The sequence below is a fragment of the Etheostoma spectabile genome, unplaced genomic scaffold, assembly GCF_008692095.1.
Source record: "Etheostoma spectabile isolate EspeVRDwgs_2016 unplaced genomic scaffold, UIUC_Espe_1.0 scaffold00001853, whole genome shotgun sequence".
In the NCBI taxonomy this organism is placed as follows: Eukaryota; Metazoa; Chordata; class Actinopteri; order Perciformes; family Percidae; genus Etheostoma; species Etheostoma spectabile.
Genome location: NW_022602819.1, coordinates 68,587 through 88,086, shown reverse-complemented (window position 1 = coordinate 88,086; position 19,500 = coordinate 68,587). Strand labels below are relative to the sequence as shown.

Genomic DNA, 19,500 nt, shown 5'->3' with positions numbered 1-19,500 from the left:
ACAATGAGCTAGTGACAAGGGTTCCAACCATCCATCTTTGTCAAGCAGCTCCAGAGAGAGCTATAGAGAGAGAGTCTTCCGCTGAAGGCTCTACCACGTGACTGTGTTTCACCAATCAAACGTCGTTGTGCAGTCACGTGACCATACTCGATCTCAGCATACTCAATCTTTACTTTATTCAAGAAACTCATGCTTCAGAAGCAGACGCGTCATTTTGGAGGAGTCAATGGGGAAGAGATGCGTAGTTTTAGGTAATAGGTCGGCAGGGGTCGCTATACTGCAGGGAAAGTTCAAGGAACCATCCTCTGCTATAGGATTTAGTAGAGAATAGTTTTGATCCATTGGCCTCTGGGTTTTGGGCCCAGCACGCTTCCGCTGTGCTATTCTGCTCTGCTGTTTGCACTTAGGGGTAACATGTAACATGTAAAGCAGGAGCTCTACCACTGAGCTACATACCCTGAAGATTTTCAGATTTGTTGACTTTTTTCTGAGATAGACTTAGACTTATCTTTATTAATCCTTTTGGGATGACTTACCGCAAAGAAATTGAAATATTACAGAATAAAAGAAGAAAACTGGGTAAAACATGTAATGTTAATGTTGTATATGGCTTCAACCTGTAAATGCAACTGTGGTGGCTTGAAATCAAACCTGGTTAAAATGATTGCACTGCTATGGTATAAATCATAATCAAAAAGTAACACACCTGCTGCCTTTCTGCTGGACAATACAACGCTCATTGCAAATCTTGTACACATCTGGGCATTGAGACTGAAAATAAATGCTAAGAGATGCATTGGTGGAGATGGGTTGCTTCCAGTACCTATGAGATAATACAAAAAGCAGAGCTACACCTGTTTGGACAAATGTTCATAATCTTTTCAATTAGTTAGTAGTAGTTACCAGACACGGGCAAAGAACAAATTGTAGTGCTCTGCCTGTTCCTGTATATCCTCGTGGAGGCAGCTTAATTGGTTGATATGCTCTCTTATTTGTACCATAACAGAGATCTAATATTTTTATCAAATCGGGTTGGGCAAGTAACCTTTCTGGCTACTTCTTGATAAATAAAGCAAGTAACCACACAATGAAAACTACTGCGATGGCTGGGAATTGAACCCATGTCAACTGCTTGGAAGGCAGCTATGCTCACCACTATACCATCACTAGACAACGCATTTGATGTCCTTAAAGGTTGGATTTTTCCTTTTTATTAAATTAAGGCAATAAGCTCAATTTCCAAAAGATGATTTTTTAAATTTCTCTTTTTGGTCAACTTCAGCATGGGTTCCTAATCGCATGCATACCACTGTATGCATGTATACCTGCATGTAAAATTAGCCGCATTGACACAAAAAAAGAATTTTACAGCAGAAAGCACAATTTTAAGGACACACAGCAGACCTACAATGAAATTGTATTTGCACTGCTTTGAAAATAGTAAGAACCTTCTTCATCACAAACCTGATGGTGCAGTACTTGATCCACATGGATCCACTTGCTGTCCCTCTGGCTGTTCCTCCCTCTGTCCCATTTATGTTTTCTTCCTCCTCACTCTCTTCTTCATCCTCCTCACCCTCTTCTTCATCTTCCTCACCCTCTGGAATATCCCTCTCTGTGTCAGAGCCCTCCCTTTCATCACACGCCCTCTCTCCAAACTCCCCCAAACTCCTCTGGCTCTCCCTCTTCCTGCTCTTCACTCCCTTAATTTGTTTCTCTCTCTGCTGTTTTTGTCACTTTTTGTTTAATAGGGCGCTATATCACTTCCTCGTTTCATGATAAATATTAAAAGAAGATAAAACGTAGGAGTATGCATTACATTTCCCTCCCTACTCAACACGGACATAAAGCCTGTCGATTACTTTACACAACTGTAGCTATTTGTTATCGCAATGCAACAGCAAAGACGGATGAAGTTACGTGTTAACATCCAGAGATGCCAAAAGTACTCACTTCCCCTACTCAAGTAGAAGTAGAGAGAATTGTGTTAATAAATACTCTGGTAAAAGTATAAGTACTGATTTAACTTCTTAACTCAAGTAAAAAAGTAACAAAGTAAAGGCTTAGCAATTTACTTAAAATATAAAAGTAAAAGTAGCCTTATGAATGACAAAGCTCCGTGGACCAGACACATGTTACTAGAGAGCACGCTGAGAAACTACAGTGGACATGGAGAAAGGACTCTTTGTTCTTTATTCTTTATATGCCATTGGCTACATTGTAAAATGGCTGTCTGCCAATAGGCCTAAAACATATATAAACATATAGCCTATTTATTGTGACAGAGACTGGGACTCCAGGTTATTAAGATTCTCACGCAAGTATCAAGATATGAATTCAGTTGTGATTTTGTGAGAATTCCGTGAATATTGCCATTCAATTAGATTCATTTTGGTATTGATGATGCAAAAATAATAACTAACTCCAGTGAAATTATTTAAAATTTATTGAGGACTAGATTAGGACTGGATTTAAAGCTGATTCTGGTTTCCAATTTGGCCCCAGGTGTGTCTGTTAAAACACAGACGGATACAACTTCTCTCTGTTGATGCTTTATTACAATCAAGCATCAGGATAAACATGGGGGGGGGGTAGCTCTGCTATGGCTATGTGTGTGGTAATAAAATAAATAAATAACAAGGAATCATATATGCTAGTAAATAATAACAATGAACCCACTATTAATTACATTATCTTAATGAGCAAGGACATTTAACAATCGCCATTATATCGAATCAACAGCCAGGTGTAACCTAGGTAACAGGAGAAGAACACAGACAAGCTAACTTTTAAATGTACCAGAACTACAGACCAATACAACAACAGGCTTAAATGAACTGACATCATCAGTTATATGACTTACAGTTCTCAAAGACACACACATTCTCAGCTGATTATCCTCCGGACAGCTAGTCTCTTCTTTTTTTTTCTTTCACTTTTTTCTCCGTGTGGCGTGAGCGCCCGCTCGTGATGTGAGGCGGGTGTCCGCGCTATTCTCCGACATGGACTCACAATTACACCTGATAGACAACCTTTAGTACAAAACTAAAGTAACAAGCCAATTTTGTAAAATGTAAGGAGTAGAAAGTACCGATATTTGAGTAGAGTAGAGTCGCCCAAAAAATAAATAGTAAAGTAAAAACACCTGAAAATTCAACTGGAGTATAATGTAGTATTTGTGTTTTTTTACTTCCTATCTCTGATGACCGTAAAGATTAATATTTACATGGTTTGCAGAACTGTACCTTCTAATAGAGGTAAGGCCACTTGGGTTATCTTTGGGCTGCTCTATAATCTCCTGCAGAAGGATAAATCCCAGAGTTGGCTCACTCCAGATTATTTAAGCATCAAACGTCCCTGGGTGGACTTGAACCACCATCCTTTCGGTTAACAGCCGACTGCGCTGACCTATTGCGCCACAGAGACTGCGCCTGTCTGATGTTTTATGAATGGGAACTCGATCTTTAAGCCACAAGCATTTGCTTTATGGCTTTTTGAGGTTGAGCTGCACATGTATGCTTATCAGGCTATTTTCCTGTTACTCAGAAATTGTGGAAGCTGACTCATGCGGAAATGTAGAAGCTGGACGTGGGTTGTATTGTTCTTACATGTCAATTGGAATCTGACTTTGAATTCAAATATTTGGCATCCAAGAAAATTCTGGAACTGATGATGTATCAGTCGTTTTGCTGGTGGTTTCTTGGTCACAGCAACAAGCTTGATGATTGACTTACAGTTGCACACCACGTATCACTAAACTGTTGGGTGGAGCCTTCTGTATGTATTTGCTTGTATTACATAAAGTGACCTGCATACCAATGACTGCAAAGATTAATATGTACATTGTTGTACCTTCTGTACCTACCTACTGTACCTTCTGATATAAGGCCACTTGGGTTATTTTTGAGCTCATAGATCCTAGAGTTGGCTAACTCCAGGTTATTTAAGCAACTATCGTCTCTGGGTGGACTTGAACCACCATCCTTTCAATTAACAGCCAACTGCGCTGACCTATTGCGCCACAGAGACTTCTCGTGGTTGATGTTTTAAGAGCGCCAACTTGATCTTTAAGCCACAAGCATTTGCTTTATGGCCTTTTGAGGTCGTGCTGCACATGTATGCTTATCAGGCTATTTTCCTGTTACTCAGAAATTGGAGAAGCTGCCTCTATGGTCTTCTGCAGAAGGATAAATCCCAGAGTTGGATCACTCCAGGGAGCTCGATCTTTAAGCCACAAGCATTTGCTTTATGTGAGCTTTGCTAACTGTGAGAAACTGTCACAAACGCAGATGCGAGGTGATGCAGCGGCGTCTAGAAGCTGAGGAGACAGGCAGCTTGATTGATTGTTATGTTCCCTTATTTGTGCGATATAACAGAGATCTAATGTTTTATCAAACCTGGTTGGGAGAGTAACCTTTCTGGTTACTTCTTGACAAATAAAGCAAGTAACGTCACTCAAAGAAAGTTACTGGCTGGGAACCAAAGCCATATCAACTGCAACACATCTGGGCATTGACAATGAAAATAAATGCTCAGAGATGCATCAGTGGCTTCCAGTAACTATTTGATATTATAGTATTGTCCATGAAGGCACATCTGCCATAATGAGATGTGTGACCACAATTAAAGAGCACGTCTCATTGTTGGCAGGATTCAAACCTGTCCATCAAAGTCCATCGCCTTAACCACTCGGCCACAACAACCTGAAAAACAGTGTAATACTGATTTGCACTAATATTTACACTGACTCACGAAAAAAACACGAGTAAAATTAAAAAACACTGCATAAACTTTGCTTCCGTGTGTTTATTTAAATATGGGTACACTTTACTTTACTGCAAATTAAACTGAGATGTGTCAATCTCCACCTCTGAAAAGTGCTGCTTCTTAGCCGGATTACGTCTGGCCATGTCGTAAATAGTAGGGGCGAGGACTCAAAACCGAGAATATATTGGGGCGTGATATTTTAATTGTTGTGATGGTTGTGTGCCTTTAATATCACACATGTGGATATAATGAAAGAAACTGCCTAGCAAACTCTTTTAAAGGTTCCATGGTGTAATGGTTAGTACTCTGGACTCTGAATCCAGGGATCTGAGTTCAAATTTTGGTGGAACCTGGTTTTAAGCAACAGCACAGGTGAAAACATTCAACCTTTCAACTTTCCACATCTAGTTTAACCCGTTTGTGCCGGATGCTTCGCGACGACACATCTACCGCCGCTTACTGCGTTGCGCAACTCTGAACCTCCCGCCGGCTGCTGCGTGGCGCAGCATTTTGTATTCGTCTGTCTTTTCATGACGCGTCCAGCAGAGAACGCCTTGTCATTGGTTCAAAATACACATGAGGCGGGTCTTGTTGGCTATTTAAAGCCATGTGACCACCAAAATGTACCGTAGTTTGCTGAAAATCATGTCAATCAACCAGACATACATGTGCGTTTGTTTATGAAGTTTTGAGAGACGAGCAAGAAAACTGCTCCGACAGAGGAAGTGGTAGATTATGATGAAGACCTCCTCCCTCCCAAACTCCTCACTATCTTCCACCTCAACGTCACTGCCCTCGCTGTCTAACTCCTCCTCTGATTGCCTCGGAGCCGTTTTCTCCCTCGTCTCTCAAACATTCATAAACAAACGCACATGTACGTCTGGTTGATTGACGTGATTTTCAGCAAACTACGGTACATTTTGGTGGTCACATGGCCAACAAGACCCGCCTCATGTGTATTTTGAACCAATGACAATGCGTTCTCTGCGGCACGCGTCATGGAAAGACCGACCAATACAAAATGCTGCGCCACGCAGCAGCTGACAGGAGGGTCAGAGTTGCGCAACGCAGTAATTGGCGGTAGATGTGTCGTCGCGAAGCATCCGGCGCAAACGGGTTAATACCAAATGGTCGTGATCTTATAGTGCTTGGTACTCTGCGTTGCGGTGGCTGCAGCAACCTCGGTAGGAATCTGGGTCACGGCACCTGTGAGAAGCTACTTTTCTGTTGTTTCTTTGAATTACTACATATTCTGCTTTACTTTACATTGATAGAAACTGGACAGCTTAGCCTAAAAGTCCTGCAAGAGTCCCCAAATTTTAGACTGTAACAAACGGTTAACTAGCCTTCTATACACTTGCCAACAAAGTTCAACCCTGTTTGCATACAATGGTGTGAGAACGTAGCTATTGCTAATGGTGGACGTAAGGCTAGTGGCGCAATGGATAACGCGTCTGATTACGGATCAGAAGATTCTAGGTTTGAATCCTGGCTAGCTCATACTGTCAACAGTTAATATTTCAGAGTTCCCACTATGCTTTCTCAACAACAAGGCCCTACTGCTACCAAGTGGCCATGATCTTCTAGTGCAGGGGTGGCAAACCTGCAGCTTGTGAGCTGCATGCGGCTCTTTGCCTGCTCCTGTGAGGCTCTTGCGTGGCTGGGTTAAAAGAATAAATGAAAAGAAAAAACTTAATTTTACATATTTATAAATACATATACTGTGTATATAAGACCCTTTTGCGTTTGGTATCGCGTTGGTCTGTAACATTATAGGACATAGAACAATTTTCAGTCCGATTGTGATTGTAACTATTGGCTAGTTAGCTAACGGTAGCTTCCATGCTACATAAATAAGCCAGACAGAGTTCCAGAGTTCCAAATGCTCCAATCCTTTCTTTGCATTAATACTGGTTCTTAACAGGCTTCCACTGGCTCAGATTATGGAAAACAACAAAATAAGTTACCATAGTTATACGGACAACACACAAATTTGCATAACCTTATCGCCAGGAGACTATAGTCCAATACATAAACTGACTGAGTGCATCGAACAAATTAACGACTGGATGTGCCAGAACTTTCTGAAATTAAATGAAGGAAAAACTGAGGTGGTTGTTTTTGGAGCAAAAGCGGAACGATTAAAAGTCTGCGCTCAGCTTCAAACAACAATTTTAAAAACAACAGACAAAGCCAGAAATCTTGGTGTAGTCATGGACTCAGACCTGAATTTTAACAGCCACATTAAGACAATTACAAAGTCAGCCTATTATCACCTTAAGAATATATCAAGGGTTAAAGGACTTATGTGTCAGCAGGATTTGAAAAAACTGGTCCATGCTTTCATCTTCAGTAGACTTGACTACTGTAACGGGGTCTTTACAGCTCTCCCTAAAAAATCAATCAGACAGCTGCAGCTGATTCAGAACGCTGAAGGCTGAAGACCTTTCTTTTTGATGTTGCCTTTCTTTAAATGGTTGTTAATTTCTTTAATGTTTGATTTTGTATACTGCACTGTAACTTTTATTCTTGTGTTTTATCTATTTTTATTTTTTAACTCTTTTATAACTCTTTTTGTGTAAAGCACTTTGAATTGCCCTATGGCTGAAAGGTGCAATACAAATAAAGCTTCCTTGCCTTGCCTTGAATAGGTTATCACTTTTAGTGTAAATCGGTATTTCTCTGCTTTTTAGGTTGCCATGGCCGAGTGGTTAAGGCGATGGACTTGAAATCCATTGGGGACTCCCCTCGCAAGTTTGAATCCTGCCGACAAAGAAAGCCATCCTTTAATGGTGGTCACACATCCTTCTATGGCAGATGTACCTTCATGGACAATATTGTAATACCTAGGGATGAGCGAGTATAGCATTATCTGTATCTGTATCTGTTTACCACATGAATTATCTGTATCCGGATCTGTACTCGGACTGGGCGGGGCCTAAACTGGAAGTGGTCGGATTTAACCAGGAAGTGGGTCGGGTTCTCTTGAAATGTGCGGGGCTTTAACCGGTATGTTATTTAAGCATGCAAATGATATGAGTTGATCAAAAATTGTTATATTTATTGCTGATTTGAAAACTATTTACATGACAGCATCGAGCTCCAGATCAATGGTGTTGTCATGGTAACAAACAAACTATATACAGAACGTTTTGCAACAATGAATACAACACATGTGGTTGCAATTATGAAGTAAAATGTAATGAACAAGAGTTTTCATACTCAATATAACTTTCTTTTTTTAACTTGTTATTTTTGTATGATCAGTTTGATTTTTTTTGTTTTTGGTTCTTTTTTATTTTTTTTATTTATTTTATTTCCACACAAGGTGTGTGTGTGTGTGTGTATGTGTGTGTGTTTGTGTGTGTGTGTGTGTGTGTGTGTGTGAGTAAGAGAGAGACACAGAGAGAGGGGGGGCGGGGGGCGGGGGGCAGCTGACAGTAAAAAAAAAAAAAATCTCCGATGGCAGAGACGCAACTGGAGTTGCATTTAAAACAAGCAGCATGTCTGAAACCCACGTTCACCAGAAATCTACTGGTTACTATGTAAGGACTACAAACCCCACGTTCACCAGAAATCTACTGGTTACTATGTAAGGACTACAAACCCCACGTTCACCAGAAATGTACTGGTTACTATGTAAGGACTACAAACCCCACGTTCACCAGAAATCTACTGGTTACTATGTAAGGACTACAAACCGAAGTTAAAAACAAACCTGAAGCTGAAGAAACCCTAAACGTTAACGGAACAGATCCGCAGACCTGATTGACTGACGGAGCAGGAGAGAGCGAGAGAGAGAGCGAGAGAGAGCGCATTTCTCCATGTTCTGTGTGTGTGTGATTGATCCGAGCGGGTTTGTAGGCGGGGGGGGCGCTGTGATTATCACAGAACGCTGCGCGGCCAGTTGAGGAGTTTTATTCAATCCGAGCACGGATATTGACTCATATTACTCGGATAATACTTGTACTCGGCAAAAGTGCTTTATCCGTACCGGATACTCGTTTCAGCCGGATACTCGGATCCCCCCTAGTGTATATGCAGTAATATAAAAGAAAGTTGATGTCATAATGAATTGTGATGATGACATAATGAATGGTGATGATGAATCAAAAAGAAAGTTGATGTGTATATGCAGTAATGTAAAAGAAAGTTGATGTGTATATGCACGAATCTAAACCCCACGCATCGACCCGGTATTGCAGCGTCACCGGGAACGGTGCACCCATCTTCTGTCTTCTGGAAAAACAATTAACGATGCACGTGGAGCTGCCCGTTGCCCAAACTGTCAACGGACCTGAAGAGACATGGCTGGCAGATTTTACCGCCAGAAATTGTCCTAAAAACTGAATGATCTGTGAAACCTCGTTGGGTTCCTGGTATCAAAATGGTTTTTTTTTTTGTGAACAACTTTTTTATTTTCTTCCAACTACAACGTCGGCTTATCACCATCAAAAACAAACTAAATACAACAATCACATACATAAAATAAAATAAAAAAATAGAAAAAAGGAAATTATATATATATATATATATATACATATATATACACACATATGCATACACACATATATACATATATACATATATACACATTGTGATATCATGAGAGGCTACACGGCTCTCGGCGGGACAGTTCAGCAGTGCAAGGACACAAAGTTAGAGTGTAACAAAGGTTTTTAATATTGTTCTTGGGAATTAACACAAAATGATAAGCCAAGTTCAAAAAGGTAACTCAGGATAATGGTTGCTCTTGCAACAGTCCAAACTTAAACAATGTCTCTTCAAACCAAAAATCATAAACCTGATTCCCTCAGGTAAATCTCTTCTTGAAAAACAGGTCTTCAGCCTTACTTTTAGACAGCGTCGCAGCCCGTGGCCTATCTGTCGGTAAGAACTCTCTCAGTCTTCAGGTAAGTATTCCAGTCTTCAGGTAAGTATTCCAGTCTTTCAATCCTTCCCATGGAAAGTGCCGCTTCGATCCTCTGTAGATCCTCTGAGAGCACAACTTGAGCTTGTCTCCCAAACAACACTCCTCACCAACTGTGTCTCTGGGCTTTAAGCTGCCCTTCAGCTCATCAGGCCCTGATTGGTCTCAGGTGTGTTGGGATGCCGGGTGCTTGAGGGGTGGAGTTCCCAACTCCACCAGCAGATGGTGCCAAAGCTGCCCGTGACTGCAGCCATCTCAGGGGTACGTAGCGGCCCTCCAGAACGCAGCCTCTCGTGACATCACACATCCCCCCCCTCGAGACCGACGTCCTCGTCGGGGTGAAGGAGGCGAAGAAGGCGTCGCGCCGGGAAAGGGCATCCGCATTGCCGTGGCTCTTGCCCGCCCTGTGCACAACAGAGAAGTTAAACGCCTGTAGGCTCAAGAACCATCTGGTAACCCTACTGTTAGTCTCCCTGTTCCTGGCCATCCACTGTAGAGGGGCATGGTCGGACACCACCGTAAACCGTCGTCCCAGGAGGTAGAACCGCAGGGATTCCAGGGCCCAGGTAACCGCGAGGCACTCCTTCTCCACAGTGGAATAGTTCTTCTCCCTTGGCAGTAGCTTCCTGCTGAGGTAGAGAACGGGATGTTCCTCACCGTTATGCGCCTGGGCAAGAACAGCCCCCAGACCCACCTCCGAAGCATCCGCCTGGACAATGAAGTCCTTCTCGAAGTCCGGCGCCACCAGGATTGGACCGGAACACAGAACTTGTTTCAGGTCGATGAAGGCCGCTTCCGCCTCGGGATTCCACCTCACCATCCGAGAGTGGCGGTTCGTCGTCAACTCTGTTAGAGGTGCAGCAATGGTAGCACAGTCCGTTATAAACCGTCTATAATAGCCGGCTAAGCCCAAAAACGACCTCACCTGCTTCTTGGTGATGGGCCGGGGCCAGTCCTGTATGGCCCTCAACTTGGCTTCCTGAGGCTTGACCAACCCCCGCCCGATGGTGTACCCCAGGTAGTTTGTCTCACTGAAGGCCAGCCTGCACTTCTCTGGGTTTGCCGTGAGCCCTGCTTCCCTGAGTGAATCCACCACTGCCTGTACTCGGGGTAAGTGACTGGCCCAGTCGGGACTTTGTATGACCACATCGTCCAAATATGCTGCTGCGTACCTTTTGTGGGGAGCGAGGACTCGATCCATCAGCCGCTGGAACGTAGCCGGCGCTCCGTGGAGACCAAACGGGAGCCGGGTGTACTGGTAAAGCCCCCCTGGCGTGGCAAAGGCCGTCTTCTCCTTTGACGCCGGGGTCAGGGGCACCTGCCAGTATCCTTTGGTGAGGTCAAGGGTGGTTAGGAAGCGTGCATGTCCCAATGAATCTATTAAGTCATCCACCCTAGGCATGGGATATGCATCAAACTCAGACACCTCATTTACTTTCCGAAAGTCATTGCAAAACCGTGCCGAGCCGTCCGGCTTGGGAACCAGTACGATGGGGCTTGCCCAGGCACTATTGGACTCTTCGATCACCCCTAGTTTCAGCATCTTCCTTACCTCCTCTTGTATAACCGCCTTGCGAGCCTCCGGCACGCGGTAAGGGCGCTGGTTCACCGTTTTGCCAGGCATGGTGCGGATTTCATGTTGAACCACCTCCGTGTGCCCAGGTAGGGAGGAGAAGACATCTCTGTTGCGTTCCACCAACTCCAGGGCCATCTGCCGTTGATGCGGGGACAGGCTTGGACCAACCTGAACCTCTTCTCTCCCTGGTTCCTTGGTCTCTGTGGGGGGTAGACAACTGAACAACGCCTCCCTGGCGTGCCACTGTTTTAAAAGGTTGACATGATATATCTGCTCCGGCTTTCTTTTATCTGGTTGCCTCACCTTGTAGTTTACGTCTCCCACCCGTTCAATGACCTCGTAGGGCCCCTGCCAGGTGGCCAGGAATTTGCACTCCACGGTGGGCACCAGGACCAGCACTCGGTCCCCGGGCTTAAACTCTCTGGGTTGAGCAGATCTGTTGTAGGAGGCTTGCTGTTGCCGTTGAGCAGCCTCCATGTGTTCACGCATCATGGGATAGATAGCCTTCATTCTCTCTCTCATAGCCCCAACATGCTCGATCAGGGTCCGCTGGCGGCACGGTTGCTCCTCCCAGGCCTCCTTGGCAATGTCCAGCAGTCCTCGGGGCCTGTAAGATAGCAAGAGCTCAAAGGGTGAAAAACCAGTAGACGACTGAGGCACCTCTCTCACCGCAAACAGGAGGTACGGTAGCAGCTGATCCCAGTTGCGCCCGTCTTCCCCGATCGCCTTCCGCAGCATGGATTTTAGGGTTTTGTTAAAACGTTCGACGAGCCCGTCTGTCTGGGGGTGGTAGACCGACGTTCTCAGCTGCTTGATTTTCAGCAGAGTACAGAGTTCTTTCATAACCTTGGACATGAATGGACTCCCTTGGTCTGTCAATATCTCCTTCGGGAGCCCCAGACTCGTTGACAGAAGGAATAGCTCCTTGGCAATCTGTTTGGACGTAGCCTTCCTCAGCGGGATGGCCTCAGGATATCGGGTTGCATAGTCCAGGATGACCAGAATGTACTGATGTCCCCTGGCACTCTTCGGTAAGGGTCCAACGATGTCCAGTCCTATCCTCTCGAACGGGGTCTCGATAATGGGTAAGGGAATGAGCGGGTTTCTATATGTGGGCTTTGGTGCCACCCTCTGGCACTCAGGGCAACTCCGACAGTAGTTCTCTATCTCTTTGTGCACCCCTGGCCAAAAGAAGCGTCGCAAGATCCTTTCCTTCGTCTTCTCCACCCCTAGGTGGGCCCCTAGCGGGTGGGTGTGGGCTAGGTTGAGCACGGTGGTCCGGTGGGGCTGTGGTACGAGGAGCTGTTCCTGCACCTCGCCATCTTTCTGTACCACCTGATACACCAACCCCCGGTTTACTGCAAAATGGGGGTAGGTAGGGCTTGTCCTATCCCCTAGTACCACTCCCTCTATCACCTGCACATTCTTCAAGGCATTTGCAAGAGTGGGATCTTGTAACTGGGCGGTACCATACTGGCCTGTGAGAGGGGGAAGCTCTTGGGTGCCTGGGGCGTCTTCCTCACTGGAGCTTGGAGCGCTTCCTGGGACCATGTTCTCTTCCTCCGTGTCTGGACCAGACTCCGAATCAGCCTGGGCACCTGCCATCCCTGCAAGAACACAGGCTGGTGTGAGGGGTTCTGAGGGTTGTGTTTGCGTTCTCTCCGAGTACGTCCTGCCTCTCCGCTTCCGGGGTACTCGGGCCGATCTCTCCTGTGTCTCCCTCCACAGCGGGAGAAAGGCGGGGCAGTCTCGTCCAATTAGGACCGGAACGGGTAGGGAATCAACCACTCCCGCTGTCGTGTGGACGGTTCCCCTGGTGGTGGTCATTGTGAGTTCAGTGGTGGGGTAGTCTCTGGTGTCTCCATGGACACAGGTAACCGGGAGGACTTTCCCTGAAGTCCGACCCGATGGGCCCACCAGATCCTTGTGTACCAGGGTGGTCCGGCTACCGGAATCTAGCAGAGCTTCTACATCATGGTGATTCACCGTCACCGGGCAGGTGGGGGGTCGGTCCTGGGCGTCATCCATGACTCCCACGAGCGAAGCAAAAAGGTGGGTGGGTGGTGCGCTGGAGGTCCCAGCCGTGGGCATAGGTTCATCCACCGGTTCCCCACACTGCCAGGATAGGTGTCCCATCTCCCCACACCGGTAACACTGGCGCGTTTTGCTCTCCCGGAGTCCTCTTCCTGGGGCCGGCGGGGGTCGGGCTCTCCCTGGAGCCTGGACAGCTCCTAAAGTGGCTGGGTTGGGTCCCTTGGGGTTCGTTGGACAGCCTCCTCCCATCTGTGGCGTGGACGCACTCTGTTGCCCCTTCCGGGAAGCCTGAAGCATCTCTGTCGTGGCTTGGTATCTTTCCACGGCTTCCACAGTCAGGTCCGCTGTAGTCAAGGCCTGTTGGCTGATGAGTCGTTTCGCCTCATAAGGCAGGGCCCGTAAGTATTTGTCCACCACAACGGCCTCCACTACTGCAGCTGCCGTACTCTTCTCCGGTACCAGCCATCTCCGCGTGATCCGGACAAGTTCGTGCATCTGGGCACGAGGAGGCTGGTTGGGTTGAAAGATCCAGCTGTGGAACCGCTGGGCCATGCCGAACTTGGTGAGTCCACTTCTGCTGAGGATCTCCGCCTTTAGTGCATCGTAGTCAGTCGCCCGGTCGGAGGCCAGGTCCCGGACAGCATTCAGCGACTCCCCCGACAGAAAGGGGGCTAGCAGTCCAACCCACTGTACCTTGGGCCACGCTTCCCTAGTGGCTGTGGCTTCAAAGGCGTACAGATACGCCTCAACGTCATCTGAGGCCCCCATCTTAGATATAAAGTCACTCGCTCTTATTGGGCGGTCCTTACAAACAGCCAACTGTCTCTGCAATTGTAGTTCCTCCGCCTTCAGGAGGTTGGCTCTCCTTTGCTCCTCCAGGAGAGCCATGTTCGCTTGCGTCTGGGCTTGCTGGCCGGCCACCAGGGCTTCCAACACGGCCTCCATCTTTTTTCTCTGGGAGGGGTTTATGGCCAATTCGGAAAACCGGGATATCAAACGGTCGGTGTCCTTCTCTGACATGCACTGTTAGCGTCTGAACGTGCCCGCATTCTCCACCATATGTGATATCATGAGAGGCTACACGGCTCTCGGCGGGACAGTTCAGCAGTGCAAGGACACAAAGTTAGAGTGTAACAAAGGTTTTTAATATTGTTCTTGGGAATTAACACAAAATGATAAGCCAAGTTCAAAAAGGTAACTCAGGATAATGGTTGCTCTTGCAACAGTCCAAACTTAAACAATGTCTCTTCAAACCAAAAATCATAAACCTGATTCCCTCAGGTAAATCTCTTCTTGAAAAACAGGTCTTCAGCCTTACTTTTAGACAGCGTCGCAGCCCGTGGCCTATCTGTCGGTAAGAACTCTCTCAGTCTTCAGGTAAGTATTCCAGTCTTCAGGTAAGTATTCCAGTCTTTCAATCCTTCCCATGGAAAGTGCCGCTTCGATCCTCTGTAGATCCTCTGAGAGCACAACTTGAGCTTGTCTCCCAAACAACACTCCTCACCAACTGTGTCTCTGGGCTTTAAGCTGCCCTTCAGCTCATCAGGCCCTGATTGGTCTCAGGTGTGTTGGGATGCCGGGTGCTTGAGGGGTGGAGTTCCCAACTCCACCAGCAGATGGTGCCAAAGCTGCCCGTGACTGCAGCCATCTCAGGGGTACGTAGCGGCCCTCCAGAACGCAGCCTCTCGTGACATCACAACATACACATACATATACATACATACACACACATACATACACATACAACAAATAAATCAAACACAATAGCGACCCCCCCCCCCCCAATCCCTCATACCCTGGATCTCTACCCAATTTTACTGGCCATAAACAGACCACAAAACCAACCATGTAAATACAGATATTGAGTTACAGCAAATTCTTAACTTTATCAACCACTGAGTGCCACGCTGAGATAGTATCGGGCCCGGCACTGTGCATTCTTGCCACTGACAGCTCCATCTCAACTACGTCCATGTAAGTGTTAATCCATTGAGGCTTAGTAATTGCATGTGGAGGCTTCCAGCGTAGAGCTAGCATTTTCTTGGCCGCGGTGATGCCTGTTAAGAGCATACGCTTTTTCCAACATGTCATCTTTAGTGAGGAAGTGTCATTCAAAAGCAGGACAACAGGAGAACACGGTACAATATCATCTACAACAATAGATAAAGTGGCACATACCTCCCCCCAAAAAAGCTTCACATCCTTACATTCCCAGTACATATGCATGTATGAACCTATACAGCCATCTGAACAGAGGGTACAAATTGGAGAAGTTAAGCGTTTCATAAGAAAGCTTTTCCTGGGAGTGAGGTAGGTCCTATAGATATAGTTGAAATGAATCTGTTGGTGATTTGGATTCTTAGAAGCAAGGCCAATCGAGGACCAAATGGTATCCCAGTCCAGTGAGACATTTTCATTGTAACGTTGTAGGTCATTGGCCCACACACGTTAAATAGGGAGAGTTTTGTAAGAGGCATCCCGAACAAAAGAATATATTTTGGAGACCACCCCTCTGTTTCGACTGCTACTATGTAAAATGGAGTGCAAAGGGTGGATAGTAGGACGAGAAGCCCATGGTACTCCATATGCTTTCATAGATGAACGTAGTTGAAAATACAGAAATAAAGATGTTCCAGGCAATTGGTAAGACTGTCTCAGATCATTAAAATCACGGAGCCCATTTTCATTACATACATCGGCTAAAACATGTATACCTCTAGAGCTCCATTCCGGGGATGCAAAAGACACCCCCCCCCCCCCGTGAGTAGAGAATAGTTATTAAAGAGCGGGCTATTCCGGTGCCATTTACATGAGATCTTATTTTCTTTCTCAAAGGTGAGCCACGTTGATAAGAGAAAACTCATTATGGGTCCAAGCCGCAGCTTAGCCCGTTTTAAAGGAACAGCAGAGTAAATAAGATCCTCCAGTCTATGTGGTGATGCTAGGTCCAGTTCTATGGGTTTCCAACAGGGGTCAGAATTGGTGTTAATCCAATCTGTGAGTGGTCTTAGTATAAATGACCAAAAATAGTGTTTAAAATTAGGCACAGATAGGCCACCCTCTGTTTTATGTCGTTGAATTGTTGTTAGTTTCACCCGTGGCCGCTTCCCACCCCAGATAAATTTAGAAACCAAGGAATGAATCCTCTTCCAGTAATCAGTTGGGGGTGGTAAGGGCAGCATTGAAGAAAAGAAATGTATGCGTGGTAGAATATCCATCTTGACTATTGACACCCGTGCTTGTAATGAATTTGGCAAGTGAGACCATCTATCGAGATCCGCTTCAATTCTATTATAAATACCCTGAAAATTTGAGTTGGCAATATTAACTAACGACGGGAAAATGTCAACCCCCAAATATTTAAATTGTTTAACCACTGGAATATACTGGGGCAACACAGACAGGCTCAAAACCGGATTTAATGGGAGGAGCGCCGATTTGGACCAATTAATTTTATACCCCGACAGAGAGCTAAATTCCTGAAAAGTATCCAAAATGTGCGGTAACGATATGGCTGCTCTGTCAAAATATAATAATATATATCATCAGCATTCAGCGATATGGAGTGTGAAGTATTATTGAAAGTTACGGGGGAAATTATCGGGTGCTGGCGGATTTTCTGTGCAAGGGGCTCTAATGACAGTATAAAGAGAAAAGGACTAAATGGACAACCCTGTCGGCATGACCGTGATAACTCGAACCTATTTGATATAATGCCGTTTGTGTTTATCATCGCAGATGGATTACTGTAAAGTAGCTTAATAAGACTAATAAAAGTTGGGCCCAGATTAAAGCGCTCTAGAACCATCCACAAGTAATCCCATTCTAACCTATCAAAGGCTTTCTCTGCGTCAAGGCTCAATACTGCACATGGAGCAGGGATATCCTTAGCAGCATGGATGACATGAAGCAGTCGTCGTACATTGTCAGAAGCAAGTCGCGATTTCACAAAGCCCGTCTGGTCACTTTTAATTAACGTCGTTATATGAGGCTCTAATCGCAAGGCCAGTATACGGGCAAAAACTTTTATTTCCGCATTAAGGATAGATAATGGTCTATAGTTTCCACATTTAGTGGTGTCCTTATTAGGCTTGGGTAATACTACTATCAAGGCGGCATTCATATCGTTAAAAAAAGCACCAACTTCAACAGCTTTATGAATCATTGCTAAAAAGTATTGCCCCAACTCTTCCCAAAAGGTAAGGTAAAATTCAGGAGGAATTCCATCCCAACCCGGGGATTTACCTTTTTTCATACCCGCTATAGCACCCCTTAACTCAGTCAGAGTAATTTGCTCCCCAAGACTGTATGCATCATCTTGAGTAAGCATAGGGAGTTCTAAGTCTTGTAAAAAGGTGTCACATTTAGTTTTATCCAATAATACTTCCGATTTGTATAGATTTTCGTAAAATTTTTGGAAAGCAACATTAATATCTTTGGGAGTGGTCAACAGTTTTTGCTCTGAACTGATAGCTGTAATATTAGAGTACTTTTCCCCTTTTTTCAGAGAAAGAGAGAGCAGATGACTTGGTCTCGAGCCATTAAAATAATAGTTCCTTCTAGCCCTTTGAATTTGGAATTCAGCTCGTAATCTCCAAACGTTGTTCAACTCCATCCTGGCTGCATTGATTTTCTTTCTACCGTCATCTGTTGAGCCATCCCGTTGCTGAGCCTGTTCTAGCGTTTGTAGTTCAATCTCAAGCGAAGGAAATAGTATTTCTCACAAATCCTTTAATCGCACCCCACAGGACCCGAGGGTCCCCCACCGAGTCAGCATTCTCTGAAATACATGTTTTAAAGGTATTTCTAAAATGTTCACAATAGCTGTTGTTTTTAAGTAATGTAGTGTTAAAGCGCCACCTTGTGGCCTTAGTTGGAATTTGGGCCAGTGAGAGCTGTGATGTGACAACACAGTGGTCAGATAAAGAGTTAGGATAAATCACAGCGGAATGTATTTCAGAATATATCGTTGCAGAAGCCAGTAAATGATCTATCCTTGAGTAAGTTTTGTGTCTATATGAATAAAAACTATAATTTCTAGTTGAAAGATTAACAGCTCTAAATAAATCTGTGAGATTGAAGTCATCAACTAATCCTTGGAAGGCAATTGTTGACGGAGGAAGATGTCGCGTTGGAGCGCTAGATCTATCGAGTAGGGGATCCAGGACCGCGTTCATGTCAGCGCCGATAATAACTGAGAATTCCTGCAGGTCCCATAAAGTCTTGCTAATTGTGCCAAAGAGCTCTGGGCTAAAAGTATTTGTGGCATAAATACTTAAAAACGCAATTTTTTGCCCATACATATTGGTTTTAATATAAGCAATTCGACCATCTTCACTTCCATAACTTCCAATTATTGTTAAGGAGAGGCTACGCCTTAACACCACCAAGGCCCCGCGGCTTTTAGAATGGAAAGTAGCTGCAGCTGCAGTATAATAATAACGGTTCGACAAGCGTTGTTTATCAAGGTGTTTAAAATGTGACTCTTGAATAAAGGCCACATCTATATTGTGCCTTTTAAGCCAATCAAGACACATTGAGCGCTTAATGGGACCATTTAAACCATTTATATTCCAACTAGCTATGTGTAACATCGACATTAATACAAACAAGACTGTGCAAGGTTACATGTTCCTGTATATACACTATAGTAGACAATGTAGAGATCCAATTAATCCACCCCATGTCGCCAAAAAAAAGAAAAAGAAAAATTAAAATATGACAATAAATTAGAAAAAACAAATGTAAAATTGCAAAACTCACATCTGACATAACCTAACAAGGTGGCAAAAACCACAGACAAAACACCCACTATTTAGGCACCTGAACTGAGAAAGGCGGCTGTCACACCGTTACAAAGGCCCACCCCCTAAATCATTATTTTGTGTACCCAATCCAATGTCAAAAGAGCAAGAACAGTAGAAACTAGCCACATTAAAAAAAGAAAAAGAAAATTATTCATCAAATTAGTCATCCGTACATGCACAAAAATCTTGAATTTACTTCACGTAAAGCAAATAATATAGTAAAGAAACCCACAAACACACATCCTCTCTTGTTTGTCAGATAACAGTTACCTTAGGGATGCCCTGAGGTGTGTTTGTCTGTGCAGAATAACGCTTTACTCATCCAACAGTCCTGTGGAAGTAGATTCTGGGAGCCAGATATCATATCCCTTCGTTAGGCCGTCGGC

General features: G+C 44.8%; 1 non-coding gene across 1 annotated transcript; it reads right to left on the bottom strand.

The window, feature by feature from the left end:
- Positions 1 to 3,352: 3,352 nt before the first annotated feature.
- On the bottom strand, positions 3,353 to 3,426 carry trnan-guu (transfer RNA asparagine (anticodon GUU)). Its single transcript has one exon. It is a non-coding gene; the product is annotated as a tRNA-Asn (tRNA).
- Between the last annotated feature and the right edge of the window lie 16,074 nt (positions 3,427 to 19,500).